The following is a 17,588-nucleotide window of genomic DNA, read 5'->3' on the forward strand; positions in this document are numbered from 1 at the left end:
ACCTAGAAATTTGAAGGTCTCTACTGTTGATACTGTGTTGTCTAGTATTGTGAGAGGTGGAAGTATGGAAGGGTTTCTCCTAAAGTCTACCACCATTTCTACGGTTTTGTGTTCAGTTCCAGATTGTTACGGTAGCACTAAGAAATTTTTCTAAGAAAAATTCTTTAAAAATCATGATTGTTTCATAGATAAGTATCTAACAGAACAGGCTAGTTGTTCAAGTATCTAGGGAATAGTTTTTTTGTTTTTTTAAAAAATCTTCTGTGGTGCAGTTGTAACAATCAGGAACTCAATATGCTTAAAACTATAGAAATGACAGTGTATTTTAGGAGGAGACTTTCTATTTTATCCCCTCTTACTATATTCAACTTACTATATTCAGGGTCAGCAATAGAGCCCTTCAAGTTTCAGGGGTTCTATAATCTCCCAGGACTTGAAATGAATGCTTAATACCAGAACCATCATTAAAAAAAAACACAACGAAGAATGTTCTTCTTGCATCAATTTAGGAAGTTCAAACTGCTCCCAGAGCTGCTGATAACAGTTTTACAGAGGAATTATTGAGTCTGTTATTTGTACTTCTATAACTGTCTGGTTTTGCACAGCAACCAAGTAGGATAGGTACAGACTCCAACAGATAGTTAAGACTGCAGAAAGAATAATTACAAACAGCCTGCCTTTCATAGATATACTGTATGGGTCAGGAGGGCTGAGAAAATATCAACATACCCTTTACATCATGGACACAAACTGTTTCAACTTCTTCCATCAGGACAGCACCATAGGGCATTGCATGCCAAGACAACTAGACACAGAGACAGTTTTTCCCTTGTGCCATCACTTAGCTGAAAACCTAATTCTCACATTTGACAACATACAGCAACTAAGTTCTGTCTAATGTGTATGCATATTAACCCATTGAGTGTGGCTGTCGTATTATTCTTTTATTATCTTTTATTTCCCCCTTCTACTGGTTGCACACTATTATTATTATTGTTGTTGTTGTTGTTAGTTCTCTGTTGTTTTGCAAGGGCATTGGGTATGTCTAGTCTAATGAACAGAAGGACTAGAGATGACATGATAGCAGTCTTCCAATATTTGAGAGGCTGTCACAGAAAAGACCTCCAAGATCCCTTCCAACTCTGCTATTCTATATTCTGTATTTGATGTAATCACCAGTTCAGATGCAACAGGAGGGAACTAGAACTTTATATTGTTTTAATTATTGCTTTAAGAATATTTTTCTTTCTTTCATAAAAATGTGTTCATTTATTTTATGAACAACTTTTATGACAAATAGTGGTGACATCAATGTAAATATTAATATTTAGAGGTTTGTGGTGATTTACAGTTATTGCTCAAGATGTTACAATGAGTTTAGTTTTATATATTCAATTATTTAAAGAATGAAATAACAAATCTAAAATTCTATGACAATTGTAAATTCTGTTTATTTATTGATATTTTATTTTCCATCCATTATATATTTCTCATTTTCTTTTCTTGCGGTTCCTTTCATTCTTTAAATCTTTAAAAATCAAATTATGTTTTAAAAAAAGATTCTTCAGGAATTAATCAATCATTTATTTTGGCAAATGGTTTTTTATACTTGTAGCTACTAAATTGTTTGCTGTGAAAATATCAATGTAGCTTCTTTACTAAATGACACTGTAGCCTATATAAACTTTTACTTATATCAAAAAAGACAAAGGATTGGATGTTGGACTACTGAGCATAGAAAGCAAAGCTTGGTAATTGATTATATCTTTCTAATTCAAAATCAGTGTCTTTCTTACAATACATTTTTTTCATTGTGAGACATCTTCCAAAACAAATGGTGCAATAACGTAGCCAGCCATGTTGTTCCATCTGAACGTATCTTCTGATTTCTTTTTAACTATATATTTGCTAAACAAAAGAGGCCAGGAAAGTTTAGAGAATATGGAACTCCAGAGCAACCTTGTGCTGCCCCAAGGCTACACTGACTATATACTAAATGAAAGAAACAGCAATCTGCACAATATCAATAATGTTACCTTATTCACAATATTGCTGGACTTTCTCTAGAGCACATTTCAATGGCTTTCCCTCTGCAGTCATGGATAGTAGACATGATGAGATAACCCTTTTGCACAGATGATGCCTTGTGCTTCTGATGAAACTGAAAGCCTTAGAACCGTGATGACGAATCTATGGCATGCGTGCCAGAAGTGGCATGCAGAGCCATCTCTCCAGGTATGCCAGCCGTCGCCTATTGCTGTTTCAGGTTCTGGCGCGCACATGCGCACTGGCCAGCTTTTCTTTGTGTATGCATGCGCACCAGAAACCTAAAGACCAGGTGACCGGAAGCTCAGCACAGCGTGTCGGGGAACTGTTCTTCTGGTTTTTGGCACTCCCGCGCGTGCTCACAAGGAAGCTGCTCTTCTGGTTTCCAGCGCTCCCCGTATATGCGCGTGCTCCCGTTTTGGCACTCGGTGCCAAAAAGGTTCGCCAACACTGTCCTAAAGCCGTGATGGTGAACCTATGGCACGCGTACCACAGGTGGCAACCAGAACCCTCTCTGCGGGCATGCCAGCTATCGCCCCAGCCCAGCTCCACCACGCATGCGTACGTCCCACCCTGCACGCCCTGTTTTGGGCCTGGAAAGCTCCTGCACCAACCTGGAAGCCAAAACGGGGAATGGGGGGGGGCAGGGCGCATGTGCGGGGGGGCTTGCATTGTATTTGGGGTTTCGGGCACACGTGTTCATTCGCTTGTGCCTACGTGCGCTTTGGGCACTCGGCACCAAAAAGATTAATCATCACTGCCTTAAATCATGATTTTCTAAGATGTAGATTCTACAAGGAATTGTCCTCCCAGCTAATCCAATCCTTAATAAATAAACTGCCTGGGCATTCAGACCAATGGTATTTAATTCTTTCCTAAAAGACAAAGGCCCTGAAATCAGTATACAACTATTTTTTTTTTAATTTGATTTATATGCCGCCCTTCTCCGAAGACTCAGGGCGGCTTACAATGTGCTCAGCAATAGCCTTCATCCTTTTGTATATTTATACAAAGTCAGCTTATTGCCCCCACAAACTGGGTCCTCATTTCACCTACCTTAGAAAGGATGGAAGGCTGAGTCAACCTTGAGCCTTGGCGAGATTCGAACCCTGCAGTAATTGCAAGCAGCTGGTCTTAATAAGCTTAATAACAGGGTGCCTTAAACCCCTGTACTACCAAGGCTCTTAAATCCTGTGCCCAGGCTATAAAGCCAAACTACTGGTATGTTTAGATTTGACAACGAAACAAGTAGCTTATACAATTATTGTGATTTTGCTGTGTTCTCAAATTACATTACCTTTTATGATCTAATTTTGTGATGTAATAATTGTTCCTTCATTCAAATGTATTCCACTTGCTAAATTATTTTAATATATAAACAGTGCAGTGAATGTTAATCCTAAATATAACTACATAAGAATATAGAATCACAGGGAGGGAAGGGAACTCAGAGATCCTCTAGTCCAAACTTCTACTCAAGGCAGGAGACGTTATGCCATCCTTGTCAAATGGTTGTCTGGTCTATTTTTGAAAAATAGTAGCATTTACTTCTGTTTAGTAGTATTAACCTAAACAATACTTTTTTTAAAAAAAAAATAATCTTTTTAAAAATAAATCAATACTGACCTATTTTGTTGTTTACTTCTAAGATATATTAACTAATGATTTTCCAGGCAAAGTTCTATGCTATGTTAAATATAAATCAAATAAAAGTAAATAAATAAATGCAATAATTCAAAAGCATCAGATTTAAAATGTCCCAGGGTAGTGGTGGAATTCAATTTTTTTTACTACCGGTTCTGTGGCTTGGTGGGAATGGTGTGGCTTGGTGGGCATGGCAGAGGAAGGATATTGCAAAAACTCCATCCCACCCCACTCTGGGCTATCCAGAGATGGTATTTGCCAGTTCTCCAAACTACTCAAAATTTCCACTACCGGTTCTCCAGCACCTGTCAGAGCCTGCTGAATTTTATCCCTGTCCCAGGGGTAGAAGTATTTAAAGCTACAATAAAAATATAAAAGGATTGATAAACTTAAGAAATTAGTTGAACAGTTTCTTTGCTTCACTCTTTATTTTCCAAGGCACTGTCAGTGTTAATCTGTTTAAGGTGTTACAGGTATCTCTAGAAATCTCTAGTCCTAAATTTACATATAATGTCCAGTCTGTCAATACTCTTTTGTAGAATAACAATCTATGCTAATGGCAAATTCTAGGATAAAATAAATTTTCTATAATCTTGGAAAGGGAAAAGCGAAGAAAGGACTGATTGAAAATGGCAGGGAATTTCATTGGCAATTGGGCCACTTGGAAGACAGATAAACACAGAGATGGTCTCTATATGGGGTTGCTAAGAATTGTCACAGACTTGATAGTATATAATCAATCAGTCAATTGACAGCAATACATTTCCACTACTCAGAACTGAAAAAACAAAAATACCATCTGACAAAACATATATTGTCCATGACTCTTGATTGGCAATGTCACTGAATATTGATTGGTTCATTTGACTAGAAGATATTTATTCACTCAGGGAAAAAGAAGGCTATAGATTCCAGAGACCCAGATTTTGACATATCCGTTTATTGCTTCCTGTGCTTGGCAGATTGACATCTGAAAGTCAAACCGTTCAGATGATAAAAAAGTATTTTAATCAATTACCACACTTCGTAAGAAGAAGAAAACCCCCCACAAGATTGACAAAAGATTTTTCCCATTTTCCATTCATTTAAACACTATGGAATTATCTAGGAATATGAGTAGTTTAGCTGAAAAACATTTTTGATACAGCAGATATGAGTAGTCTCTACTCCAATTCTGCCTTCATTATCTTCTCACCAGTTCTGCTTCAGCAGTGACAGTATCATTAGCCCACCTGTTTTTACTTTCTGAAGCAGAGATAGACAACATACTATCATTGAAACTTGCCTATCCATCTGTGGTGAAAAGTGAAAGAGGAAAAATGGTAAACTTTAACAGCAAAATGGAAGAGAGACTCCCTTCATTTTGTGTACGTGCATCAAGAAATTATGTCCTCTACGTTAACGTTCCACTTTCAGCAATGTCTTGCCCCATGCTAGAATTGGATTGGATGATAACTATTTCAAGTGTTAAAATAACTGTGATGTTGCTGCAGAGAAGCCCTGATCTTTTTAATCTTTTCTTTTATGTACTCCGAGAGCATATGCACCAAGACAAATTCCTTGTGTGATCAATCACACTTGGCCAATAAAGAATTCTCTTCTCTTCTCTTCTCTTCTCTTCTCTTCTCTTCTCTTCTCTTCTCTTCTCTTCTCTTCTCTTCTCTTCTCTTCCCTTCCCTTCCCTTCCCTTCCCTTCCCTTCCCTTCCCCCTTCCCTTCTTCCCTTCCCTTCCCTTCCCTTCCCTTCCCTTCCCTTCCCTTCCCTTCCATTCCATTCCATTCCATTCTATTCTATTCTATTCTATTCTATTCTATTCTATTCTATTCTATTCTATTCTATTCTATTCTATTCTGATATGCTGGGTCTTTATTCATAGTTTTATATGTTTTATGTCTTATGTCTTCTTTAACCATTTTGTAGTATTTTATTTTCATTTGTAATGCATTCAGATGTATTGCAAGATGCTCAGAATTTTTTGAGAGTTAGGCAGGACCTCAATCAATCGTCCTATCAATCAATCAAAATTACATTTGTTTGGTGCCAGAAATCTTAAGAGATAGATGTACAATGTGTGTGTGTGTGTGTGTGTGTGTGTGTGTGTGTGTGTGTGTGTGTGTGTATGAATGAATGAATGTATGCACTCACACCTTCAGGTCAATCCAATCATGCAGCTTTCTTGCAAGGTTTTAAAATAGTTAGAAATAGTTTGCCTTCCTTGCTTCCTAGGGCAGAGAGAGAATGACTGACCCAAAGGCAGTAGCTGGCTTCATACCTTAGGCAGAATTAGAAGACACAGTCTCTCTGTTTCTAGCCTGGTGTCTTTAACCACTACACCAACTATGTATAACCACTTTAACCACTATACCTATGCAACTATCCAGCATAATTACGTTTTTATTTTCTGTGCAACAGAGAAAGGAATTTGTAACAGTAAAGTTGGGGCAAGACCGTGGCAAGGCACATGTCCCAATTTATCTTGGAACATTGTGTACACAATTCATTAAAAGTTAAAAAAATAAGGGAATGATGGAGATTGTATATTAATCTAAAATGACTGTGACCTTCAAAGAAGCCCCTTGAAGTATCATGTATGAAGGAAAACAAAAGAAGACACAGCAGTTTTACACATTTCTGACTCTACACCATAACTTTTTTGGATTAAAGAATATTCTGCAAGCATATCAAGAATGTAGTTTCTGCTTCTACATGCTGCACAAATAAGCATTTATAAAAAAGTAGAAATGGCAAGAAAAAAATTAAGAAATTCAACTTACATTTACTATCAGACAGCAGAGACTTTTAAAAAATAATTCACAATTTTAACCAAAATTAAGTGTAATATGTAGAAGGCATAGAACAAAATAGTAAAAATGTATAGTACAACAGTATATATAGATAGTATAAAAAGTATTTGCACGTGCGCAAGAGAGTAAAAGATGGAAACTGAATTCCTAAGTCATGTAACATATAACCAATAATTCCTATTTTAAAAGGGAACACACTGTCTTCCTATTTATGTGAAAAGACCAAGAAACCTACGTGGAAAACTTACAAAACTGTTCATTCAAACTTTATGAAACTGTTGCACCTCCAACTTACCACACTAAACAGAAGAGAAGAGAAAAAGAAAAAAAACCCCACTAATTTAATTTATTTCTCAAATCCAATACTGTCTATCAAGTAATGCATCTCAGAAAACTAGAACTCAGTGTACTAGACATGCATTTGAGGTCTAAAAGATGCTTTAAAACAGTGTTTTTCAATCTTGGTAACCAGTTGTATGTACTTCAACTCTCAGAATTCTCCACCCAGGAACACTGGTCTGAAAGATGCTTTCTGGCCTCATTATTATAAGATGTTGGATACTCAGATGAAAAATAATGATAACTTTTAACTTGTTTTGGTAATATGGATACATTGTGGTATCCATGTGGCTTGGAACAAGTTCAGATCAATCCTTATCTGATCTGACCTAGATACCCAAACTATGCAATAGCTGGGTTGAGACAACCTGCAAAGCCATAATAGAGTTTGTTCATGTAGAGCTTAGTGGGTTAGGTGACCCCAGTTCCTAAACCTAAGGAGACATTTCCTAATTGCAGAACAAGTAATCAGTGGAACGACTTGCCTCCAGAAGTTGTGGGTGTTTCAACACTGGAAGTTTTGAAGAAGAGATTGGACAACCATTTGTCTGAAACTGTTTAGCGTTCCCTGTCTGAACAGACCTGCAAGGTCCTTCCAACTCTCTTATTCTGTTATTCTGTTAAACCAATATTTCAGTAATATAACATAATAATGCAACTTTTCATTATTTTCAAGTTACAAGTAACAACTTCTCACTGAAATACAGCAACACTGTCATGTATATAACTCAAAGCAATGAATAAGTTTTTGTGACATTTCTAACAAAATTATTACCAGTATAATAAAAAATGTAAATTAAGAGGAATTTATTTAAACATAGATAATAATGGTCTGCAAAATACTTGGTGGCCCAGCATTTTCCCCTGCCAGAGGTTATTTCCATTATGCTGTAAGATTCTTCTTTGGAAGAATTTTAACAGTTAAAACTTTTCTTTCCACTGACAACTAGCTGTCATCGTATCATTGAAGAAGGAAGAAATGAAGTGTCACACCCAACCTCTGAGTTGTCACTTATGGCAATGAAATATGTATTTCAACAGAAGGAAAATAAATATTTTTTTTAATTGGGGAACTTGACAGTGCAGACTCTCAAGCAGGTCCAGGTCATCTCATATGTGATATGGAGACAAAATAGATATATTTACAGCCTTTTACCTACAGGGAATATATCTATGATGAGAACAGAGAAAACAGAACTCAGGAGAGACGTGTGCGGCCCTCATGAGCTCTGTTTTTGCTGGCAGAGGCGCCGTGGGCTGGTCCTTCACTATTTCCATGGTGGCCCTGTAGGCCAGATCTAAGCATCCTGTGGGCCAGATCCAGCCCCCAGGACTTGTGTTTGACACCCCTGGTTTCAGAAGTAAATAAGCAAGTAGAAACTGGAATTAACATTGGGAAGAAGGTTAAAAATATTTTCTAAAAACTACAGTCCAGAATTAATAGCAGAATAGGGTTTTTCTTTTCTTCTGATCCTGGCCAATATAAATTTCTGGAAACTGAACTAATCTAAACTTTTGTATCCTCCTAAAGTCTAATTTTGCAATTTCTGTGCTACATTTCAGCTTTCCCTTCCTTCCTTCCTTCCTTCCTTCCTTCCTTCCTTCCTTCCTTCCTTCCTTCCTTCCTACCTACCTACCTACCTACCTACCTACCTACCTACCTACCCTTTCTTCCTTCCTTCCTCTCCTCTCTTCCTTTTTTTCCCTTCAATAGCCTACAAGTTGCTACGGTGTAGGAAGAACTCTCCCTATAAACATGTTAAATATTTTAACATATTTTAAAATAGAGAATGTCTTACTGTTTATTAAATTAAGTAATTAAATATATTAAAAAACACTAATGATCAACATTGAAAAATATAACTGAAAAAAGATTTGAGATTTCAGTAGGTATTCCAACACTATGAAAAATACAATAATAACCTTCTGTATGTTAAGTTTATGTTGCTACATATGTGTTTGACATAAACACACTGGAGGTTTCTAAGAAGCGATTGGACAACCATTTGTCTTGCTTCATGCACATTTCAGTGCAAAATATCAGTTGGACTAGAAGACCTCCAAGATCCCATTCAACTCTGTTAGTCTGTTATTATTCTGATATGTCATGTCAATTTAGCATAAAGACTTCCATGTTACTGAACATTAAAGGAAACAGGGAGATTCCTTTTGTTTTTTTAAAAAAACTAATCTCTGATTATAGCTCTACCTATATAGTTGATAAGATGAAAAATTAAGACTACAAGTTATTCCTCCCACCATTACCAAAATTCTCTCTGTTAAGCATAAATATGATCCAGAGACTTCAGCATAGTCAGACTGGCAAGGGAAAGGGATATTATCTTATGCCCTATTACATTTTAGAAAGTTGAGAATCCCTAGATTATTAATCTATAACAATAGCATTTAATATTACAGTGATGACAACATGTAATAAAAACAATGAGAACACCTAATATGGTCTCACAATGACAAAGTCTTATTCATATGCATCAACTGCTTTATCAGCCATGGCATATCTTGCTAAGAAATTTATTCTACAGTTTTCCCAAAACTACAGAAAGAGCACTTTCTCAGATAGCAAAAAGAGAAGAGAAGCAGATATATTAAGTTAATGTGATTTGGTACAAAGTTCCTAAGTTATGTCGCCTGAAACAACAGCCGAGGCTGGTTAGACAAAGTGTCTCCTTCAAAGAAAGTGCTCCACAACTCTTGCAACGAATAATATTAGTGTCCTGGGTGTTGTATTGTGTGAAATCTCCTGAGATACAGTTTCTGGTAATTGCCATCTTTACACAAGCAACATAAATGATGCAATAACTTCCAAAACAAGTAATCTGATTTTCATATGCTGACATTCCCATATGACTTATGCAAGCACTGTTTATTTTTAATGTTGTCAACATCATTTTTCCCTGTACCATAGATTGGTGTGGGTTGGGAGAAGGAGTTCATATACATATATTCAGATCATTTAATTCTACCCATCTTTTGACAGTCCCTAAAGATGTAAATTCCAAATTGTGTTGTACCATTGACAAGAGCAGCACGATCAGACCACTGAGAAGTCAATTCATTTATTCTAAGCTCATTATATAAATAACTACTATGCCTCTAGTAGATACCGAGTTTGTTCGTATTATGTATAACTTAATAAGGTGCTACATTAATAAAGTATTCTATATGTCACTAGATGGTTCAATTACTAGCGATACATACTGCATGGATGTCTTATGTTTCTCTATAAAAGAGCTACAGATATGGCAGGAGTTTTTTCCCCCTTCCTTTTCTCTTTGACATTAATTATTTTTTCCTACATTGAGAAGAAAAGCAGCCTCAAAGGATAACATAGGGCAGGCAAATAATTGAACAGGGGCAAATTAGTATAAGTCTTGTTTTAATAACAGAGTGCTTAAGATGAGATATCTCAATCTACCAAGGACATCAATAACCTAAATATAGCAGAATATAAATGCAAGGTTAATATGTTATAAACAACATTGAAGTGGTTCAAAATTCATTACCTGTTGAAAAAAGAACCACAATTCTTTAAGAAAAATGGCTAAATAGTGCACAGAAACTGGGCTTGAGGCAGGCAAGAAGTCATTAGAAGCAGTAGATTGCCATCTTCAAATCAAGTTCCACATCTCCCTGTACTTTTTGGAAAAAAAATAGATTTCAAACATGGGCTAGATACCATCAGGTTTCAAAAATGAAAAAAAAAAAAGATCAAATTAAGGAGAACTCAGCTATACAACCATTTTGACAATGTGAAGTTATTAAAACAAAGCAGGCCACAAAAACAAGAATGGGGCAGAATGCAGAATCAGGAAGGGTGAAGCCCAAAACTAATGCTCAAACTTCAGGATATTTCAGAAAAGACAGAAAGAGCAACTTCTAAATTATTTTACTTCATTAATTCCATCACATGATCAATTGTTTTTCAATACCATTGTTAGAAACATGTTTTTTTCCATGCAAATTATAGAGGATTGTACTGGGTCAGGTCTGTAGAAGTCATCACAAATGCACGTTATGTCAGAAGTAAAATGGAGGAGATAACCAAGCACATAACTATTTAAGCAGTAGTGTTCCGTGAATCCAATGGGTTGGTCATTGGGACCAGTGGTTTAGTCTTCCAAGCTTTCAGACTCGTGCTGTACCCCATCCTCAGGGAAGTTCTCTCTACCAGAATGAGTGTTTAGGCTTATTCCATGCATAGTATTTATGTGTGTGACTTTTTACGGACTCTACCATGAGTTTGAAAGCTCTGAAGACTAAACCTCTGGTCCTGATGATTGACCCAGATTGGATCCTGCAACCTTGTCCTGGGACATGTATATTTCTCGGTAGGTTCTATGTCCAATCCCTGCTATTTCTGAGTTGGGTTATGACATGATCTTTCTGAAGAATTGGGAGCTATTGGCATATTGAGGAAGAGGATTCTACGCTCTGACTGGGAAGCTCAATAGACAATCCTTTCCTTCATGCTTAGGTACTGCAGCTTAAATTGATGTTTTAAGAGCAACCTTCCTGACCAAAAATTCTTATACATCTTAATCTATTAAAAGAATAAATGATCTAAAATTATGCATTAACATCAGAAAATAAAATGTATAACATTAACATGCTTTGTTTGTGTCTTTGAATCAGTGTTGATTCTTGGCAATTACCCCCTAGATTTGCCCCCTACAGGTTTTTTTTTTTAAAGATTTCAGAGGTATTTTACCATTGTCTGCTTCTTACAAATACGAAAGAGTGACTATAGTCACCCAGCTGGCTTTGTACCTAAGGCAAGACTAGAATTCAGTCACCTGATTTCTAGTCTGATGCCTTAACCAACTACACCAAAGAGGGTCTCATTACTGAATAGCTAAAAGGAAAGAAGGAAATCTTGACAGATTGAGTAAAATTGAAAACAAATCAAAAAGAAAGTATATATTATCAGAATATTGGAGTTGCTTGGATACCAAACAAGGAAAATATTCCACAACAAGGGAGAAAGAAAGGAGAGAGGAGTAGAGGGTAAGAAGAGGAGAGGGAGAGAGAGGAATGGAAGAAAGGGGAAAGGACAGGAAGAAAGGACAGGGGACAGGAGTAGGAGAGAAGGTGAGAAAGGGAGAAAAGAGGGGAGGAGTGGGGGAAAGGAAGGGGAAGTAGGACAGAGGAAGGAGAGGAGAAGGGAGAAAGTAGGAGAGGAGGAAAGGAAGGGAAAGGAAAGGAAGAAGGAGAAGAAGGTTTGTTGTGAAAGAAGGGAAAAGAAAGGGTAGAAGAGCAACCCCGAATGTAATTAAAATGCTTTATTTTTATGCTTTTATGCTTTCCTTAAGAAAAATATGTATATTTATGATCAATTATGTATAAGAGAATGTACATTTACATTATGTGTATAAGAAATATTTTTTTTAAAAAAAGGAAAGCCAGGTTTGTGTGCTTATTTTTAGTATCAAACCAATTAATTCTTTTAATTTTAGTTATACAAAATAGAATTTAAAAGTAGAGATAGAATGGTGGACTTTTTTTTTTTGTCAGACTTTAATGAAACTTTGCCATTATATTTCCTCTATTCTGTCAGGAACAGTACTTGATTTGTACAGACAAGCAATAATTATGCTATATCTATTTTTAGAGCAGTACAGTACCACTCAGTCTGACCTGCTCAGCAAGACAATCCCCACACCAGTAACCTTTAACATTATTACTTCACTGAACTGTTTACTGAACATTCTTTGACAGATTGGGATGACCCTCCCCCCAGCTCTTTATTAACTATAGCTCTATTTTCTTTCTTTTTTGTTTGAACAAATCAAACTTAAGAGTTGTTAGCTGTGCTACAATACATTTCATGGAAAACTGGTCAGCCTCATTAATGTAATTTTTTTCATACATAACATAAAACCTGTCAAGAACTAGAGTGTGTTTGGAAGTTTCTTGCTTTACTAATCACATGTTAAATCAAAGAAACCACATAATATAAAAAACCTTGTACATGGGCATTACTATCCCACAAAGAGATACATATGCCGGTGTTTTAGATGTATTTGGCATCAAACAGCTTTCTAATGGAATCTTGGTGTGCCGATGGTTAGAATGCAGTATTACAGGCTAATTCTGACCACAGCCTGGAGTTCGATCCTGATGGGTCTCGAGGTTGACTCAACTTCCATCCTTCCAAGATTGATAAAATAAGGAGCCAGATTGTTGGGGGCAATATGCTGACTTTATAAACTGCCCAGGGAGTACTGTAAAGGACTAAGGGACAGTATATAAGTCTAGGTGCTATTGCTATATTGCTAATGTTGTATCATGCTAAATATAACGTTTGCATACTCTTCTAGTTTTGTTTCAAGATTTATTTATTTATTTATATGGTTACCCATTTCATACAAGTGACTCTGGACAAACAAAACACACATTTCCTGTTTCAAGTCAGGATTGTTTGAGTCTAGTGAGAGTCTCTTAAGTAAGGATGCACAACCATCTCCTTCTGGTGTATGGAACCATTTATTTTTATTTTTTAAAATTTATATGCTGCCCATCTCACGAATAAAGTGACTCAGGGACTTTCTCTCCCCAGAGAAGCATTCACTACTGTAGGGATCCCTAAACCCTGGGCCACAGATGTAACCCATCAAGAACCAGGGTGTACAAGCAAGCAAAGCCCCATCAGTGCACATGTGGGATCCAGGCAGTGTGCAAAACCATGTCCCGTCATCGTCCCCCCCATCTGCAGAAAACCCACCTTCCATTAAACTGATCCATTGCGGCCAAAAGTTTGGGAACTGCTTAGTCATCCAGGTCACAGCTGTACTACTGCATAGACCCAACCACTTGCCATCTATTTTATCAGCCAGAGAGGGCAGGTTCTACAGCATAGATAACTAAACTTGCAGTTCCAAGGATCCTGTCTACAGCTTCAATCTCCTCCCAGATAACCAGACAAGACTGCACTGCAAGCAACTTCATAGGACCTGTACATCAGAGTGAATCCAAGTAAATTTAACTTCAGGTGTCTAGAATAAACTTCACAAGTGGCCCTGTTAAGACTTTACATAGCTCCTCCTTATCCAAGAGGGACTGGATCATCCTAAGCAGGGCCACTGTTTAGCTCCTTATGGACACTATAAGATAGAGAAATAGCTGTTCAGACCTAGGCTTCCCAAGAGCATAAAGCAGACTCCTTGTCCCAACACAAAACCCTAAGTTTTGTTAAGTTACTGTGAATTCCTCTCATTCACATCCAGCAAAGTCTTTCAAGGGAGAATTTACAGTCACAAACCTTATCTGGCTTGGAGAGCTGCCAGGCCGATATCTTCAAAACTTGGCAAGAAGTCTAAGAGTCATGAACCAATTAAGCGAACTAATTGTCTCCTGCAAACTTCCCTCCCCTTTTGCTCCTCTTTATTCCCTATGGGAGAGCCATTCACCATCACCTGTGGCTTTACTCCCAAGTCGTCCCTTGTTCCTTATCTGTTCTCTTCTCCTAGCAGCTCTGTGCATGCACACACTGGGAACAGGCTCCAGCTGTCCTTCTGCCCCACTGATGTCCGACTCCAAAAGCAGCTGACAACTGTCAGACGGCCCTGGCCCCAACTCTGCCAACTCTGCAGAGCACTCATCAGAGTCTTCCCCAGACTCCAGGACTGGCCCATGTTCCTCCCCACTATCTCACTATCTGAGTCTGCCACCAGCTCCACTGGCCGCTGGCGGACCACAACAATAGCTATGTTTTGCCATCCTTATCACCACTGAGGAAATTGTTAAGGAAGTTCTTACTCATGTTCATATTCACACTTCGTTTTTCTCTAGTGTTCTAGACATAATGCTATTTCATCACCCAGAGCTCCTTTAAAATCAAAGGGCTTCTAGGACCCACAAGAGAGACAAGACTGCACAGACACAATTCAATTCAACACCACATTCATCCTCTCATTCAGGGGGCAACCAACCTTTCAGTTGAATCATGTACCAAAGACCCAAAGAACAACCCAAATTGCCTCTAGAACCCAGTAGGTCTATTAAGTGACTGGGGCAGACCTTGTTACAAGAGACAGTATTTCAATAACTGGGATTTAGCTTTGGTGTGCTTGGATTATCGTTGATCTCGCTGTTGCGATCTGGCAAGATCCGGCCATGAATGGTGTGAATGGGTTTTAATTGTTTTTAATGTTTTAATTTTTAATGTTTTTATATATGGTTTTTAAATGCATTGTAAGCTGCCTTGAGTCTTCGGAGAAAGGTGGCATACAAGTTGAACAAACAAACAAACAAACAAACAAACAAACAAATAAATAAATAAATAAATAAATAAATAAATAAATAAATAAAGTCACAGAAAATATCATTTCAAAGAAGAGTATCTTTTTCAATCCTAAAATTTCAGTCTCAATATCAATAAATAATTCAGAGGTCAAACTATTAATTTTCAGCATTGCGTGATTTACCAAACATCTTTCTTAAGCAAACTCAGCCTCAACCTTTCTGGGATACTATCAAACAGAATTAATACCAATGGAGAGGATTCTTGATACAGGGTGAGTTTTGGAATTTACTTTTATTACTAAACCAGCTGTTTACTGCCAATTCTTAACAAATTATAAACAATGCAGGCCACTTCTCCTAGCTAGGTTGATGTATTGCCCTCCACAATGATCGATGGTAAAACTAAATTATTTTTTTCCATCAATACTTCTGCCAATGTGAAGTCAGGCAACTATTAAGAATAAAGGGTATAGGTTAAAGGTGAGATGTAGAATAATGAAGAATTATAGAAGACTAAACAATGAACTGGTTAGGAGATTTGTTTACAGTTAACTGGGCCTGTAAACACAAGTGATGGAACTGGAGTATAAACTAGAAAATTATAGTGATTGATTAGAACTAACATGCAATAATACAAGATTAAGAATGTAGCAAATTCAGCAAAATTAGGATATAGAAATATACTCCAAGATAAGTTATGACAGATAAAGAGCATGAGCATAGAAACAAAAATAACAAATAGAAAATGGATGATAAACAAGAGAGCATATTGTTCAGTTAAGAAGCAAAGTTTATTTTGGTAGTGCTCCTTGACACTAGTTCCAAAACAATATCTGGCCTATTTGCACCCTGAATTTACCACCCTCACTCAAGAGTAGTGCTTGAACATATATACCCACAAAATTTTAAGCAAACTGCTTTTCCTTGACCTCAACTAATTAAAAAAAGATGGAGATTCCCACAAGTCATATTCGGTTCCCAGGGACCAGAAGAATCTAGGTAGTGTTTTTCACAACACATCACATGCACAGAAACAAGGATTGTTTTGATAAACCTCTACAACATATAGGTGTTCCACTTTTGCTTGAATTTTCAGAATGCATTCAACACTTTAATGAAAACAGCATTAGATACATGGATGCAATTACCTACTTTCCTAACTTCTCCTTTACTGAATTGTTTTCATTTAGTAAAAACTATGAAACAAGCATTTGGCCCAGAATGAAGACCGACACTTTCTAATATTCCTACTGTGATTCTAATAATTTCCTAGAAAATAGCGGCCTGTTTTAAAGCTTGCATTCTGATGCTATTAATGTGCTCAGTCATCAAAAGTCGCTACAGGCGACAATATCTCCAAGTATCTTTTTTACACTGCAAGCTATTTAAGTTTTATAGTAATTTATTTGGCCACTTACCAGCAAACATGACAGCTGCTCCTGCAATTTTGTTGATATTTTTTTCCCCCTCACTATTACACATCCTTTTCATTTCTCTCGGAATAATTTCTCTGAATTTCATCCGGTCACAATCAGAGCTTGCTTTTTTGGCCTTCTTCACATTTTGTTTACAGTGCCAGTACATTTTACTGGACAGCAGCAAACATTCTGCCAAATATTTAAAGGCCTTCCCCATTGATATAAGGGCTTCTTTCTGGAGAATATTAAAGCTGCCTTTTTGACTTTCCCTTGCCAATTGCCTGAGATAATGGGATTTCCTAATTGTTTGAGCTCCATCACATTTTGTTTGTCATCGTAACAGATAACTTATTATTATTTATTATTATTTATTTATTTATTTATTAAATTTGTATACCGCCCTACTCCCGAAGGACTCAGGGTGGTGAACAGCCATAAATAAAACATATAGATACAAAATTTAAAATAGAAATAAAACTAATTAAATAAATTTGGCTGAGACATTTTAAAACCCCAATAAATTAAAACCAAATTTAAAATTCCATTTAAAAGAGGAAAAGTTTAGGTCAGGCCAGCTTGATGGAATAAAATGGTCTTAAGCGCGCGACGGAAGGTACGCAGATCCGGAATCCTCCGTATCTCCGGGGGGAGCTCGTTCCAGATCGTAGGTGCCCCCACAGAGAAGGCTCTCCCCCTGGGGGCCGCCAGTCGACATTGTTTGGCCGACGGCACCCGGAGGAGCCCCTCTCTATGGGAGCGTACTGGTCGGTGGGAGGCTATTGGTGGCAGCAGGCGGTCCCGTAAATAGCCAGGTCCTAAGCCATGGAGCGCTCTGAAGGTGATAACCAAGACCCTGAAGCGCACTCGGAAGACCACCGGGAGCTTATTTCTTTTCAAGACTTCTTATTCTTCCTTCTCAACATTAAATCACAAGTGTTTTCTTGCCAAAAAAAAAAAAATCATTCTAGGCATAGCCTCTAACTTGGAGACACATCTTTTCAGTCTTTCCTTCTTTTAGAAAGCAAGCATGTGAACAGAAAAAGCATGTTAATCTTTTTTTCCAATTTTCCACATA

General features: G+C 37.2%; 1 protein-coding gene across 4 annotated transcripts in view; it reads right to left on the reverse strand.

The window, feature by feature from the left end:
- The window catches only part of LOC117656314 (contactin-4), a 556,506-nt gene that overhangs the window by 299,164 nt on the left and 239,754 nt on the right, over positions 1–17,588 (reverse strand). The window lies entirely within an intron of this gene.

Source organism: Pantherophis guttatus, chromosome 2 (genome assembly GCF_059756535.1).
Source record: "Pantherophis guttatus breed Tessera chromosome 2, ASM5975653v1, whole genome shotgun sequence".
NCBI lineage: Eukaryota > Metazoa > Chordata > Lepidosauria > Squamata > Colubridae > Pantherophis > Pantherophis guttatus.